Source organism: Oncorhynchus clarkii, chromosome 19, assembly GCF_045791955.1.
Source record: "Oncorhynchus clarkii lewisi isolate Uvic-CL-2024 chromosome 19, UVic_Ocla_1.0, whole genome shotgun sequence".
NCBI lineage: Eukaryota > Metazoa > Chordata > Actinopteri > Salmoniformes > Salmonidae > Oncorhynchus > Oncorhynchus clarkii.
Genome location: NC_092165.1, coordinates 57,620,240 through 57,635,714, shown reverse-complemented (window position 1 = coordinate 57,635,714; position 15,475 = coordinate 57,620,240). Strand labels below are relative to the sequence as shown.

Sequence of the window (15,475 nt, the reverse complement as noted above, 5' to 3'; positions counted from 1 at the left end):
ATTAAGCTTCATATAGCAAAAATAACCTAGAGATTAGTTTGTCTTTTACTTTTTGGCTTCAGAAAGTAGATTCAGACCGAACATTACTCACTCAATTTTATGTTGGATGGTAGTTCCAGGTTCCGCTGTGTTTCTTCTGCAGGTTTTGGCTTGTTTAGAAGTATTTTTTTATGGATAGTCCTTGATATTAAAAGTCCATTCAGGTAATTTTGTCCACAATCAAAGGTTTTAGGTATGCAATTGTGAACTGAAATGAAGGTTTTGCTGTTGAGGTTAGTGTCCTGTATAAGTCCTTGCAAAAACAATTCAGGTTTATCTACATTTATCCAACTCCATTTCTATATTTTTGCAGAAGAATTTAGGAGCATATGCTCTATGTGTGTATTCGCTTTCACGTCCTGCTAGGCGATTGAATAAGTGCATCGACGACATCGTCCCCACAGTGACCATACGTACATTTCCCAACCAGAAGCCATGGATTTCAGGCAACATCCCCACTGAGCTAAAGGCTAGAGCTGCCACTTTCAAGGAGCGGGACACTAATCTGGACTCTTATAAGAAATCCCGCTATGCCCTCCGACGAACCATCAAACAGGCAAAGAGTCAATACAGGACAATGATGGAATCTTACTACACCGGCTCTGATGCTCATCAGATGTGGCAGGGCTTGAAAACTATTACAGACTACAAAGGGAAACCCTGCCGCAAGCTGCCCAGTGGGGCGAGCCTACCAAATGAGCTAAATGCCTTTTATGCTCTCTTTGAGGCAAGCAACACTGAAACATGCATGAGAGCACCAGCTGTTCCGGACGACCGTGTGATCATGCTCCGATGTGAGCAAGACCTTTAAACAGGTCAACAGCCACAAAGCCACGGGCCAGATGGATTACCAAGGCGTGTACTCAAAGCATGTGCAGACCAACTGCCAAGTGTCTTCACTGACATTTTCAACCTCTCCCTGGCCCGAGTCTGTAATACCTACATGTTTCAAACAGACCACCATAGTCTCTGTGCCCAAGAAAGAAGGTAACTGCCTAAATGATTACCGCCCTGTAGCACTCACGTCGGGAGACATTAAGTGCTTTGATTGGCTGGTCATGGCTCACATAAACATCATGCCAGAAACCCTAGACCCACTCCAGATCCACAGATAACGCAATCTCAATCGCACTCCACACTGCTCTTTCCCACCTGGACAAAAGAAACACCTATGTGAGAATGCTGTTCATTGACAATAGCTCAGCGTTCAACACCATAGTGCCCACAAAGCTCATCACTAAACTAAGGACCCTGGGACTAAACACCTCCCTCTGCAACTGGATCCTGGACTTCCTGATGGGCCGCCCCCAGATCCTCAAAAAGTTCTACAGCTGCACCATCGAGAGCATCCTGACCGGTTGCATCCCCGCCTGGTATGGCAACTGCTCAGCATCTGACTGTAAGGAGCAACAGAGGATAGTGCGTATGGTCCAGTACATCACTGGGGCCAAGCTTCCTGACATCCAGGACCTACACTACCATTCAATAGTTTGGGGTCACTTCTAAATGTCCTTGTTTTCCATGAAAACATACATGAAATGAGTTGCAAAATGAATAGGATATATTCAAGATGTAGTCAAGATGAATATAGTCAAGATGTTGACATGGTTATAAATAATGATTTTTAATTGAAATAATAATTGTGTCCTTCAAACTTTGCTTTCGTCAAAGAATCCTCAATTTGCAGCAATTACAGCGTTGCAGACCTTTGGCATTGTCACGCCCTGACCTTAGTTATCTTTGTTTTCTTTATTATTTTGGTTAGGTCAGGGTTTTCCTGCGCTGGCTCTGCGTGCTGTCTCCAGGGCGCTGGGAGGGTGTAGTGCGTTCTATGCCTGCGCTCTGCCCGTGCCGGGCGAATGTGGGTATTGAGCCTAAGGGAGAGGTGCGTGTGGCACCAGATCTCCAGTGCTCACCCACAGCCCGGTTCAACCTGTGCCTGCACTCTGGATGGTCCGGGCTAAAATGGTGATCCAACCGGGAGGAGTGGTGCCAAGGCTGCGCACCAGGGCTCCAAAGCTCCCCCACAGCCTGGTCCATCCGGTGCCTCCTCCAAGCACCAGGCCTCCTGTAGGTCTCCCCAGCCTGGTGGGTCCTGTGGCAGCCCCACGCACCAGGCTGTCTCTCCGTCTCCTCCCTCCAGGTCCGCCTGCCTGTCCGGCGTAGCCGGAGTCTCCCGCCCGTCCGGCGCTGCCGGAGTCTCCCGCCCGTCCGGCGCTGCCAGAGTCTCCCGCCTGTCCAGAGGCGCCGCCAGAGTCTCCCGCCTGTCCAGAGGCGCCACTCACTCCATACTCGACCATCAGTCCAGTGGCGTCCTCTAGTCCGGGGTCGGTGGTGAGGGTTCCCGCTCCAGAGACATTACGTAAGTGGGCCGAGTCAGCAGCCGGGGGGGTACTGTCACGCCCTGACCTTTAGTTATCTTTGTTTTCTTTATTATTTTGTTTAGGTCAGGGTGTGACAAGGGGTGGTTTGTTGTGTTTTTGACCTGTCTAGGGTTTTTGTATGTTTATGGGGTTCTTTACAAGTCTAGGTGTTTTGTATGTCTATGGTTGCCTAGATTGGTTCTCAATTAGAGGCAGCTGTTTATCATTGTCTCTGATTGGCAACCATATTTAGGCAGCCATATTCCTTGGGTAATTCGTGGGTGATTGTCTATGTATTAGTTGCCTGTGTCTGCACTTATTCTATATAGCGTCACGTTCGTTTTGTTGTTTTTGTAAGTTTGTTGAAGTGTTCTTCGTTTCATTAAAATAGAAGATGTATTCACATCACGCTGCGCCTTGGTCTCATCCATACAACGAACGTGACAGGCATTCTAGTTGTCAATTTGTTGAGGTAATCTGAAGAGATTTCACCCCATGCCCCTTGATGGGCACTTCTTACATACCATACGGTCAAGCTGCTCCCACAACAGCTCAATAGGGTTGAGATCCGGTGACTGTGCTGGCCACTCCATTATAGACAGAATACCAGCTGACTGCTTCTTCCCTAAATAGTTGTTGCATAGTTTGGAGCTGTGCTTCGGGTCATTGTCCTGTTGTTGGAGGACATTGGCTCCAATTAAGCGCTGTCCACAGGGTATGGCATGGCGTTGCAAACTGGAGTGATAGCCTTCCTTCTTCAAGATCCTTTTTACCCTGTACAAATATCCCACTTTACCACCACCAAAGCACCCCAGACCATCACATTGCCTCCTCCATGCTTAATAGATGGTGTCAAGCACTCCTCCAGCATCTTTTAACTTTTTTCTGCATCTCAAGAATTTTATTCTTTGTGATCTGAACACCTCAAACTTAGATTTGTCTGTCCATAACACTTTTTTTCCAATCTTCCTCTGTCCAGAGTCTGTGTTCTTTTTCCCGTCTTAATATTTTTTTTTGGGGGGCCAGTCTGAGATATGTATTTTTCTTTGCAACTCTGCCTAGAAGCCAGCATCCCAGAGTTGCTTCTTCACTGTTGACGTTGAGACTGGTGTTTTGGAGTACTATTTAATGAAGCTGCCATTTGAGGACTTGTGAGGCGTCTGTTTCTCAAACTAGACACTAATGTACTTGTCCTCTTGCTCAGTTTTGCACCGGGGCCTCCCACTCTTTATAATCTGGTTAGAGCCAGTTTGCACCATTCTGTGAAGGGAGTAGTACACCGTGTTGTACGAGATCTTCAGTTTCTTGGCAATTTCTCGCATGGAATAGCCTTCATTTCTCAGAACAAGAATAGACTGACGAGTTTCAGAAGAAAGTTATTTGTTTCTGGACATTTTGAGCCTGTAATTGAACCCACAAATGATGATGCTCCAGATACTCAACTAGTCTAAAGAAGGCTAGTTGTATTGCTTTTTTAATTAGAACAACAGTTTTCAGCTGTGCTAACATAATTGCAAAAGGGTTTTCTAATGATCAATTAGCCTTTTAAAATTATTAACTTGGATTAGCTAACACAACGTGCCATTGGAACACAGGAGTGATGGTTGCTGATAGTGGGTCTCTGTACACCTATGTAGATATTTCATAAAAAGATCAGCCGATTCCAGCTACAACAGAAATTTACAACATCAACACTTCTTTGGGATAGGGGGCAGTATTTTAATGTCCGGATGAAAAGTGTGCCCAAAGTAAACTGCCTGCTACTCAGGCCCAGAAGCTAGGATATGCATATTATTAGTATAGTTGGATAGAAAACACTCTGAAGTTTCTAAACCTGTTTGAATGATGTCTGTGAGTATAACAGAACCCATATGGCAGGCGAAAACCTGAGAAAAATCCAACCAGGAAGTGGGAAATCTGAGGTTTGTAGTTTTTCAAGTGATTGTCTATCCAATATCCAGTGTAAATGGGGTTAGATTGCACTTCCTACTGCTTCCAGTAGATGTCAACAGTCTTTAGAAAGTTGTTTCAGGTTTCTATTGTGAAAGGGGTCAGCCTGAAAGCCATTAGTTGTGAGCGCGACGGTCGTTCACTTTCCTTTCTAATGACAACGGAATTGTGCAGTTAGAATATTAAGATAAAAACATCCTAAAGATTGATTATACACATTGTTTGACATGTTTCTACGAACTTTAATGGAACTTTTTAGACTTTTCGTCTGGACTTAGTGCCCGCGCTATGTGCATTTGGATTAGTGAACTAAATGCGCGAACAAAAAGGAGTTATTTGGACATAAAGATGGGCTTTATCGAACAAAACAAACATTTATTGTGGAACTGGGATTCCTGGGAGTGCATTCCGATGAAGATCATCAAAGGTAAGTTAATATTTATAATGCTATTTCTGACTTTTGTTGACTCCACAACTTGGTGGGTAACTGTATGGATTGTTTTGGTGGCTGAGCGCTGTACTCAGATTGTCGCATGGTGTGCTTTCGCCGTAAAGCTTGAAATCTGACACAGCAGTTGCATTAAGGAGAAGTTTATCTTTAATCCTATGTATAACACTTGTATCTTTCATCAAAGTTTATGATGAGTATTTTTGTAAATTGATGTGGCTCTCTGCAAATTCACCGGATGTTTTGGAGGCAAAACATTACTGAACATAACGTGCCAATGTAAACTGAGATTTTTGGATATAAATATGAACTTTCTCGAACAAAACATACATGTATTGTGTAACAAAGTCCTATGAGTGTCATCTGATGAAGATCATCAAAGGTTAGTGATTCATTTTATCTTTATTTCTGCTTTTTGTGACTCCTCTCTTTGTCTGGAAAATGGCTGAATGTTTTTGTGACTAGGCGCTGACCTAACATAATCGCATGGTATGCTTTCGATGTAAAGCCTTTTTGAAATCGGACACTGTGGTTGGATTAACAAGAAGTTTATCTTTAAAATGGTGTATAATACTTGTATGTTTGAGGAATGTTAATTATGAGATTTCTGTTGTTTGAATTTGGCGCCCTGCAATTTCACTGGCTGTTGTCAAATCGATCCCGTTAACGGGATTTGATCCCTAAGAAGTTTTAACAATGTGTCTATACTGTATTTCTGATCAATTTGATGTTATTTTAATGGACAAAAAAATTTGCTTTTCTTTCAAAAACAAGGACATTTCTAAGTAACCCCAAACGTTTGAACAGTAGTGTGTGTACAAGGAAGTGTCAGAGGAATGCCCAAATAATTGTCAGACTCCAGTCACCCAAGTCATAGACTGTTCTCTAGGACCCGAAGGCTCCTCAACAGCTTCTACCCCCAAGCCATAAGACTTCTGAACAACTAATCAAATGGCCTCCCGGACTATTTACATTTAGTTTTTACACTGATGCTACTCAATGTTTGTTATCTATGCATAGTCACTTTACAAATTACCTCGACTAACCTACACCCCCGCGTATTGACTCGGTACCGGTACCCCCTGTATATAGCCTCCTTATTGTTATATACATTTCTTGAATTGCATTGTTGGTTAAGGGCTTGTAAGTAAGCATTTCACGTTAAGGTCTACTACACCTGTAGTATTCGGCGCATGTGACAAATAAAAATTTGATTAGATTTCCTGTATTTTTGTAAGTAATTAAACTGGAATATGGTGAAGTGTAAGCAACTAGCGTAAATCAATGGATCTGATTCATTTGATTCGATGCCATTCCATCACAGAATCCTTCATTTAATGCATCTTCTACCCTAAACAAAACAAATTCATGCTGGTAATATAAGCTATTCAGAACTTCTCTTCTATATTACGTTTCGTGCATATTTTTCTCACTGCCAATTGCTTATGCAAAATGTCACCAAATAGGTGCAATATTGAAAAATACTTTGGTTACAAATATAACTGGGTGTGCAGAGCCGTGGCGGAGTGGTAACACTCCCCGCCCTCAATACCCATGCGACTCCTCGCCAGAGACCGAGGTTCAAACCTTCAGCCAACGGTAATATATACTGATTTTTTTTAAACACAACGTGCAACAAAATGTCAAATTCTAAAATGACATGGAGGCGGCTTACGGTAGAGAAATTAACATTAAATTCTCTGGCAACAGCTCTGGTGGAAATTCCTGCAGTCAGCATGCCAATTGCACACTTCCTCAACTTGAGACCTCTGTGGCATTGTGTTGTGTGACAAAACTGCACATTATAGAGTGGTCTGTTATTGTCCCCTGCACAAGGTGCACCTGTGCAATGATTATGCTATTCAATCATCTTCTTGATATGCCACACCTGTCATGTGGATAGATTATCTTGGCAAAGGAGAAATGTTCACTAACAGGAATGCAAACAAATTTGTTGTGCCGTGGCGGAGATCTTTGTGGGCTATACTCTGCCTTGTCTCAGGATGGTAAGTTGGTGGTTGAAGATATCCCTCTAGTGTTGTGGGGGCTGTGCTTTGGCAAAGTGGGTGGGGTTATATCCTGCCTGTTTGGCCCTATCCGGGGGTATCATTTGATGGGGCCACAGTGTCTCCTGACCCCTCCTGTCCCAGCCGCCAGTATTTATGCTGCAGTAGTTTGTGTCGGGGGGGGGGGGGGGGCTAGGGTCAGTCTGATATATCTGGAGTACTTATCTTGTCTTATCCGGTGTCCTGTGTGGATTTAAGTATGCTCTCTCTTTCTTTCTTTCTCTCTCTCTCTCGGAGGACTTGAGCCCTGGGACCATGCCTCAGGACTACCTGGCATGATGACTCCTTGCTGTCCCCAGTCCACCTGGCCGTGCTGCTGCTCCAGTTTCAACTGTTCTGCCTGTGGCTATGGAACCCTGACCTGTTCACCAGACGTGCTACCTGTCCCAGACCTGCTGTTTTCAACTCCCTAGAGACAGCAGGAGCGGTAGAGATACTCTTAATGATCGGCTATAAAAAGCCAACTGACATTTACTCCTGAGGTGCTGACTTGTTGCACCCTCGACAACTACTGTGATTATTATTATTTGACCATGCTGGTCAGTTATGAACATTGGAACATCTTGGCCATGTTCTGTTATAATCTCCACCCGGCACAGCCAGAAGAGGACTGGCCACCCCTCATAGCCTGGTTCCTCTCTAGGTTTCTTCCTAGGTTTGGGCCTTTCTAAGGAGTTTTTCCTAGCCACCGTGCTTCTACACCGGCATTGCTTGCTGTTTGGGGTTTTAGGCTGGGTTTCTGTACAGCACTTTGAGATATCAGTTGATGTAAGAAGGGCTATATAAATACATTTGATTTGATTTGTGCACATTTGAGAGAAATTAGCTTTTTGTGCGTATGGAAAAATTGTAGGATATTTTATTTCAGCTCATGAAACATGGGACCAACAATTTTACAAGTTGAGTTTATATTTGAGTTCCGTCTAGATTGTCCATTTTGCGAACGAAATGAACCTTCTAGTTGATCCAATCTTCCAGCTATTATTCAACTCTCTAACCTCTAGTTGTCTAGGCTTATTTGTTTTATTGATGTAGTTCTGTCCTTGAGCTTTTCTTGTCTATTATGGTTCCATGTTCTGTGTGGACCCCAGGAAGAGTAGCTGCTGCTTTTGCAACAGCTAATGGGGATCCTAATAAAATACCAAATATCCCAAACTCGGTCCTGGGGCCGTCCCTGGATACACATTTTGGTTTTTGCCCTAGCAATAAACAGCTGATTCAAATAACCAAAGCTTGATGAGTTGGTTATTTTAATCAGCTGTGCAGTGCTATGGCAAAAACCAAAATGTGCAGGATCGAGTTTAGGAGACCTTTGGTCTAAGCTACCTACTTCCCTCTGAGCAAGAACCACACTGTAATAAGTAATAAGCAAAACCCTTGCATCTACACAATGAACTAACAATATAGCCTATTTTATGACATGGGTGTAAAAAATGAAGTCTGAATTTGGTGTACTTTTGCCCCCATGTGGTGATTTGTAGCTTGCCATTTAGTTACTTTAGTTGTGCATGCAATGTAAGGGCTTTTGCCATGTCAGCAGCTATCATACAATTATAACAATTCAGTTCATGATTTGGGGAGGGGGGGCAATAGCTCAATTAAACATTATTTTGTGAAACACTTATTTTATGTACTTTATAAATAAAATAAAGGCAGAGGATAGATTTTTTTTTAATAAATCGTGTTTGTGGCAAGGAGAAACAGCAATTACTTCACATTTTACATATTGTTATCTCTCCCTCCTCCATGTTATCTCCTTCTTACACTTTGGCGCCTTTGAGCCTTTATCTTCTCCTCTCATATTACAAAAGCCTTTGACCAGCTCCTTCTCCAAGTCCATCTCTCAGCAGTCTGCAACAGAGAAAGCACACTGGCTACCATAACTTAAGTTCCACTTGCAAGTGCTCAAATCATGGATTGTCAGCTTGTTTCCACTACTCCTTCAACTCCTATTTCCGACCTCTCTGCTCTCATGAAATGACTCAGCCCTGCCTGATCCAGATGGCTGAAGGCGGTTTGAATCTCAACAGTCTCAAAATGAATCACCCTGCTATTTGCTCTGGAAAAGTGCTACCCTATCAACCGTTAATGAACAGTCCAACTCCCCCAGATAGGCCAGATAGCAACCGTTACTTTTTACTGTAATGTTTTGAAAGACTTCCAAGACAATTCAACCAAGCCATTTACCCTACTTTGACCCATCTCATGGCAAAGGGTCTGAATACTTATATAAATAAGGTATTTGTTTATTTTTATTTTTTATTTGCAGGTATTTCTAAAAAACTGTTTTTGCTTCGACATTATGGGATATTGTGTGTAGATTGATTGAGGATAAAAACATGTTTTACTTATATAAATGTCATTAAGTATAATACATTTAGTATCCATATAAACATGTACATTTTCCATGCACCCACATTTTTGTCAATCACAGCCTCAGATAGGTGTGATGTGAGTGACAAGTAGTTTTTGCAGATCCGTTTTCGGTAACCTCTTTAATCATCTTTCCAAACTTCATACATTTCTGAAACCCTCAAGATGTTTCCTAATCACACAACAAGGACACATGTTTATCATATTCACAAGAGGCATGCCACTAATTTGTGTACACTGAGACAAAGCCATATTTTCAGCTCGCATTTTGATAAACTTGGACAGCAGGTTAGATAAACTGGGATAGTCTTAATAGTACTGATGGTCTTCATAGTAATGATAATTCAATTTTGTGTGATTAGGAAACATATTGAAGATTTGAGAAATGCATCCCGTGTTAGGCTAATATACTGCATATATGTCAAAAGAGGTTACAGAAGACAGGAAATGCAAAGTGTCCCACTTTTTCTGAATTCCCCCTACTATAGTTCTGCTTGGTGCAAGATATCAGTACTACAAGAACCAGAGAACCAAGAACCAATCTAATTACAGGGTCCCTAATGTAAACTGGAACTCTTTCCTACATTGGAAAAGCCTATAAGACTGTCCCACTTTAGCTACTCCTTGCTGTCCTACATTAAAACTATGGTTGGTAATGTGGGATTACAAAATTGAAACATAATATTGGAAACTTTTGTGTTTTAATGCACCAGTACATAGTATGCATATTTACATCACAATTTTTTCCCAGTGCAATATTTCTGACCTTTTTATAAATTTAACATCAAAACAGAAAAAAAAAGCTATGTTACTGATCTTACCATGGGCTACGCAGGGTGAGCGCTCTGTTAGAAGCTTGTGTCACCCCTTTTATGTCGCAACAGTTAAATTATGTGATTTTGATCATGTGGTTCCTCTGCAAGGGAACAACAACAACAGTTGTGATTTTCAATTGTCAGACTAAGAAATAAACACGTCAGGATTAAATTGTCCCACTTCATGATGTCCCAGTTTTTCTGAATTCACCATACTGTATGTCCATGGCCCTTTAAGAAACTCCATGTTTTCGAAAACATGTGATACGTCAACATTTAAAAAAACGATGATGACGATGTTATGTAAAAAAAAAAAAAAAAAAAAAAAAAAAAAAGGAAAAGATAAACTCCGAAGTGAATCGAGGTCCATGTAGCCTACCGTCCGCAGGTAAGTGCTCTCCTTTCATATCTTCTTTCTCCGGGGACGGTTACGGCAGTGACTAGTGTTATTGAGGTCGATATCCGTAGCCGCCTCGCAGTTTTTGAGGGTCTGTAACTGGATGAAACTAGATCCATTTGCAACTGTACAATACGTGTTTCATATCTACATGCGGAGTCTCATACACCTGACATGTCTTAATAAATATCGCACTTTTTGGGGGGATTTTCCTGCAATCAGCTGTTTTTGACGCTTCATGCGCAGTGTTCGGGCGGAGTTACCAGGACTCGAGTTTGAGTGGCTGGTGAGAACAGAAAGTCCAGTGACATCAAACCCGTCGGAGTAGGCTAGAGGATGCACACATACAGTTGAAATCGGAAGTTTACATACACCTTAGCCAAATACATTTAAACTCCGTTCTTCACAATTCCTGACATTTAATCCTAGTAAAAAATTCCCTGTCATATCAGGGATCAGTTAGGATCACCAGTTTATTTTAAGAATGTGAAATGTCAGAATAATATTAGTGATTTATTTCAGCTTTTATTTCTTTCATCACATTCCAACTGGGTCGGAAGTTTACATACACTCAATTAGTATTTGGTAGCATTGCCTTTACATTGTTTAACTTGGTCAAACGTTTTTGGTAGCCTTCCACCACCTTCCCACAATAAGTTGGGTGAATTCTGGCCCATTCCTCCTGACAGAGCTGGTGTAACTGAGTCAGGTTTGTAGGATCCTTGCTCGCAAATGCTTTTTCAGTTCGGCCCACACATTTTCTATCGGATTGACGTCAGGGCTTTGTGATGGCCACTCCAATACCTTGACTTTGTTGTCCTTAAGCCATTTTGCCACAACTTTGGAAGTATGCTTGGGGTCATTGTCCATTTGGAAGACCCATTTGCAACCAAGCTTTAACTTCCTGACTGATGTCTTGATGTTGCTTCAATATTTACACAATTTTCCTGCTTCATGATGCCATCTATTTTGTGACGTGCACCAGTCCGTCCTGCAGCAAAGCACCCTCACAACATGATGCTGCCACCCCCGTGCTTCACGGTTGGGATAGTGTTCTTCGGCTGGCAAGCCTCCCACTTTTTCCTCCAAACATAATGATGGTAATTATGGCCAAACAATTCTATTTTCGTTTCATCAGACCAGAGGACATTTCTCCAAAAAGTATGATCTTTGTCCCCATGTGCAGTTGCAAACCGTATTCTGGCTTTTTTATGGCGGTTTTGGAGCAGTGGCTTCTTCCTTGCTGTGTGGCCTTTCAGGTTATGTCGATATAGGACTCGTTTTACTGTGGATATAGATACTTTTGTACCTGTTTCCTCCAGCACCTTTACAAGGTCCTTTGCTGTTGTTCTGGGATTGATTTGCACTTTTCGCACCAAGGTACGTTCATCTCTAGGAGACGGAACGCGTCTCCTTCCTGAGCGGTATGATGGCTGCATGGTCCCATGGTGTTTATACTTGCGTACTATTGTTTGTACAGATGAACATGGTAACTTCAGGCATTTGGAAATTGCTCCCAAGGATGAACCAGATTTGTGGAGGTCTACAATTTTTGTCTGAGGTCCTGGCTGTTTTCTTTAGATTTTCCCATGATGTCAAGCAAAGAGGCACTGAGTTTGAAGGCAGGTCTTGAAATATATCCACAGGTACACCTCCAATTGACTCAAATTATGTCAATTAGCCTATCAGAAGCTTCTAAAGCCATGACATCATTTTCGGGAATTTTCCAAGCTGTTTAAAGGCACAGTCAACTTAGTGTAAACAATTGTTGGAAAAATGACTTGTGTCATGCACAAAGTAGATGTCCTAACCGACTTGCTAAAACTATAGTTTGTTAACAAGAAATCTGTGGAGTGGTTGAAAAATGAGTTTTAATGACTCCAACCTAAGTGTATGTAAACTTCTGACTTCAACTGTATATGTTTACACTGAGCTGCTTTGAACTCGTGTCACAGCCGATGAGACTACTTGACAAGTTGTTGCTATATTAAGTCATTCTCCAAAACGTATGTTTTTTTTTGTTGCCATAACAGATTAAACCATTTGCAACAGTCAAGGATAGCCCAATAATGGACTAAAGGTGCCTAACGTTACTCTTTATAGTCCAGGGAATTTATATGTTCTGTTTAAAGGCGAATTGGCTCTGGAAGCCAAAACCGCTAAATACCTCATCTACAGTAAATTTGAATCGATTCTCAACTGTGGTACGATTCTACAAACAAATCCTTTTTCTGATATATCACATCAAAATCATTTCACAAATGCAAAATACACAGTTACTGTGTGGCGGTCAGTGCTGTTTAAGATTTAGGAAGACTAATATATTTTTTTAATGATCATTGCCTTGTTTTTATTACAGCATATTGGATGACTGTCATTCATATTCCATTCACCCAGCTCAATGTAACATCAATAGGTTTAGGCTACTTACTACATGATACTCAAATTTTCCATATACCTGTCATGAGATTTATAATGTAGGCACACTCTTGCCTGCATCTAGTTGATCTCGGGTGTAATCATTTGTCCAAACAGTTGCAAACGAGAGTTTCTATTCGAATAATTCAGGTAGGTTTATCCCCCATTTGGTTCCGTTTAAGAATTTTTTTTCTACAGAATCGGCGAATTGAATACATCCCTGATCACCTGCACAAACCGTTCACTTTCATAGCAGACACATACAAACAGCATCATCACTTTTCTTGTTGTATAATTCCTTCTTGCATCTACGCACTCTCCTCCTCTCACCTTTTCCCTTCACTGTTCAGCACAACACAACAGCTGTCTGTGACCAGGCAAAAAAACTTTTCTAAGTCTAACCTTCATACCATAACCGCAAACCGCTAGACACAGCCTACATCGTTGTCACCATATTAGCAAATGTCATAGTCAACATAGCTACTAGAACTAACGCCTTAGTAAACCCGCTACAATCACGCAGTACAGTGTACAGCAAGCAGTTTAGCAGTTACACCGGCGGGCCCCCATGGCAGTAAATTCATAAAACAGGAAGCTTGACTTGGAAGAGTTCCAGTGTTGGATAGCCTAGCTAACACTAATAGCATGCCTCCCTGTTTGAGCTGGATGTTTGAGTAGGCTAAATTAGCTAAAGTGAATGAGATACAACAAAATATATCTCTCTCTCTCTCATCTCCTTAACTTGAAGAAATTAAGTTGTTCAACTATTTTATTTCTCTCTCTTTGAGTCAGCTACTCACCAGATTTTATGCATTGTTAGCTACCTAGATTCATTCTCTGATCCTTTGATTGGGTTGACAAATGTCAGTTCATGCTGCTGGATCTCTGATCGGTTGGAGGGCGTCCTCCGGAATTCTTGTAACTCTATGGAAGTGGGTGAGAACCATGAGCCTCCTAGGTTTTGTATTGAAGTCCATGTACCCAGAGGATGATGGAAAATAGCTGTCCTCTGGCTACACCATGATTCTACCCCAGAGAGTACTGTTGAAGCTACTGTAGACATTCATTGCCAAACAGTGTGTTTTAATCAGTTATTTGGTGATATTTCGTGTAGTTTTATCTAAAAAGGAGAATTTTTATGAAATTCACCGAGTAGGATGGTCATATCTTTCCTCCCCTGAGGAGCCTTCACTGCTGTACATTGTTTTAAGGGAGTGAACACTATTTATAATAAGGGTTTCATGGAGAAAATCGTACTTCTCTGAAATGAAAATGGATGGCCCTCCCTTCACCAAAATATATTTTACCTAAACAATCCCTGAATGTAAAAAATAAATAAAATAAAAAGACCCTCCTTTACCCAAAATAATAATTAAACATAAAATGGATAGCAGAGAACATGCGTACCGTTTACCCTTACTTCCTGGACAGACCACAGCTTTAGATATGCTGTTATAGAAACAGTTACTGAAATTACAGGCTAAGAATGGACAGAGATAGCCTATGTGTTCATTTGATCATATTTCTCTAATGCCAAATCTGTGTGTCTTGTTTGCAACGAAACTGTCCCCGTTTGGATATAATAAAATCTGAGAAGTCATTAGGAATCTGAGCATGGTACTTTCAAAAGTTAGGCTTACCCTTTTCACCCCAGACAGAGTAGGCCTACCGACACAAAAAAATGTAAGCTTTAAACTGCTGGCTATTCTTCCGTTGCTTAACCCAATGAGAGAAGGTCACAAATGTTTCCCTAAAAGTTGTCTGGGTTTAAACATCTTCTAGAAAATAAATAGCTTAATCAATTGATAGTGACAGAATTAGATTACTTCCCAAACAAAGTTTTAAAAAATGATCTCCTTGGCTATAGAAGGTTGTAGTTCCACCTCTGAATATCAAGGAAATAAAACAATGATATTCCCATAATGCATCAGTCACATCTTTCCAGGGTACTTTGCTGTTTGTTTCTAGCATAAAGCATCGAGGACCGAAGCGCTGTTAAAGATCACTTTATATAATCGCATCCATTTTATTTTCTACAAAATCTTAAACTAACAAGGGGTAGCCTGTGATATTTTACTTTCATAAAAGGTAGGCCTTTGGGATACACTCTCATACTCCCTCAATTCAAGTCTTGGTTTTAACTTACCCTATCGCCGTGTCAGTGAAAGGCTGTTATTTAAAGAGTGCATGGTGAGTGGAGGAATTGACCGACAAAAACTATGGATATAGCAGCCTGTAGCCTAATTTTGTTTGTCAAAGAGGTTGGCCTACCTCTTATTTCTTAAACAGGAAGAAATAGGCTCCAACACAAAGCCCTGCTGTTGTTAGTAAAGTCTAATTAAAATGAAGACTGTTGAAACGAGTTAAGCCTACTTGAATTTCTACTTTCAGCACCGTGATCTGTCCATTTCCGTTTGATTGTGCCGCGACTGCTGCTTCAAGTTTCAGCACCACAATGTAAGTTACTCGAATCTGGCTTATTGTGAGGTCAATAACTCTGATACATACATCATGGGCAAGAAACATATTGTTTTAAATACAATCAGTTATAGTAATAACAAACTATCCAAGTTGTCCTCCGGTCTTCTCATCGTCGCACTCTCCGT

The 15,475-nt window shown here is 41.4% G+C and overlaps 1 protein-coding gene and 1 long non-coding RNA gene across 4 annotated transcripts in view; one reads left to right on the top strand and one right to left on the bottom strand.

The window, feature by feature from the left end:
• Positions 1–8,552: 8,552 nt before the first annotated feature.
• LOC139375420 (uncharacterized) lies at positions 8,553–10,709 on the bottom strand. Its single transcript, XR_011627793.1, has 3 exons — positions 10,434–10,709; positions 10,061–10,155; positions 8,553–8,717 (listed from the first exon to the last, which is right to left on the bottom strand). It is a non-coding gene; the product is annotated as an uncharacterized lncRNA (long non-coding RNA).
• LOC139375419 (bromo adjacent homology domain containing 1) overlaps positions 10,321–15,475 on the top strand; it is a 37,992-nt gene continuing 32,837 nt past the window's right edge. For 2 of the 3 annotated variants that reach the window (XM_071117193.1, XM_071117194.1), the window contains exon 1: positions 10,391–10,442. The gene's annotated coding sequence lies outside the window, so the exon portion shown is untranslated. Of the gene's footprint in view, positions 10,443–15,475 lie in introns of all 3 variants that reach the window. The other variant, XM_071117192.1, reaches the window with a different exon arrangement.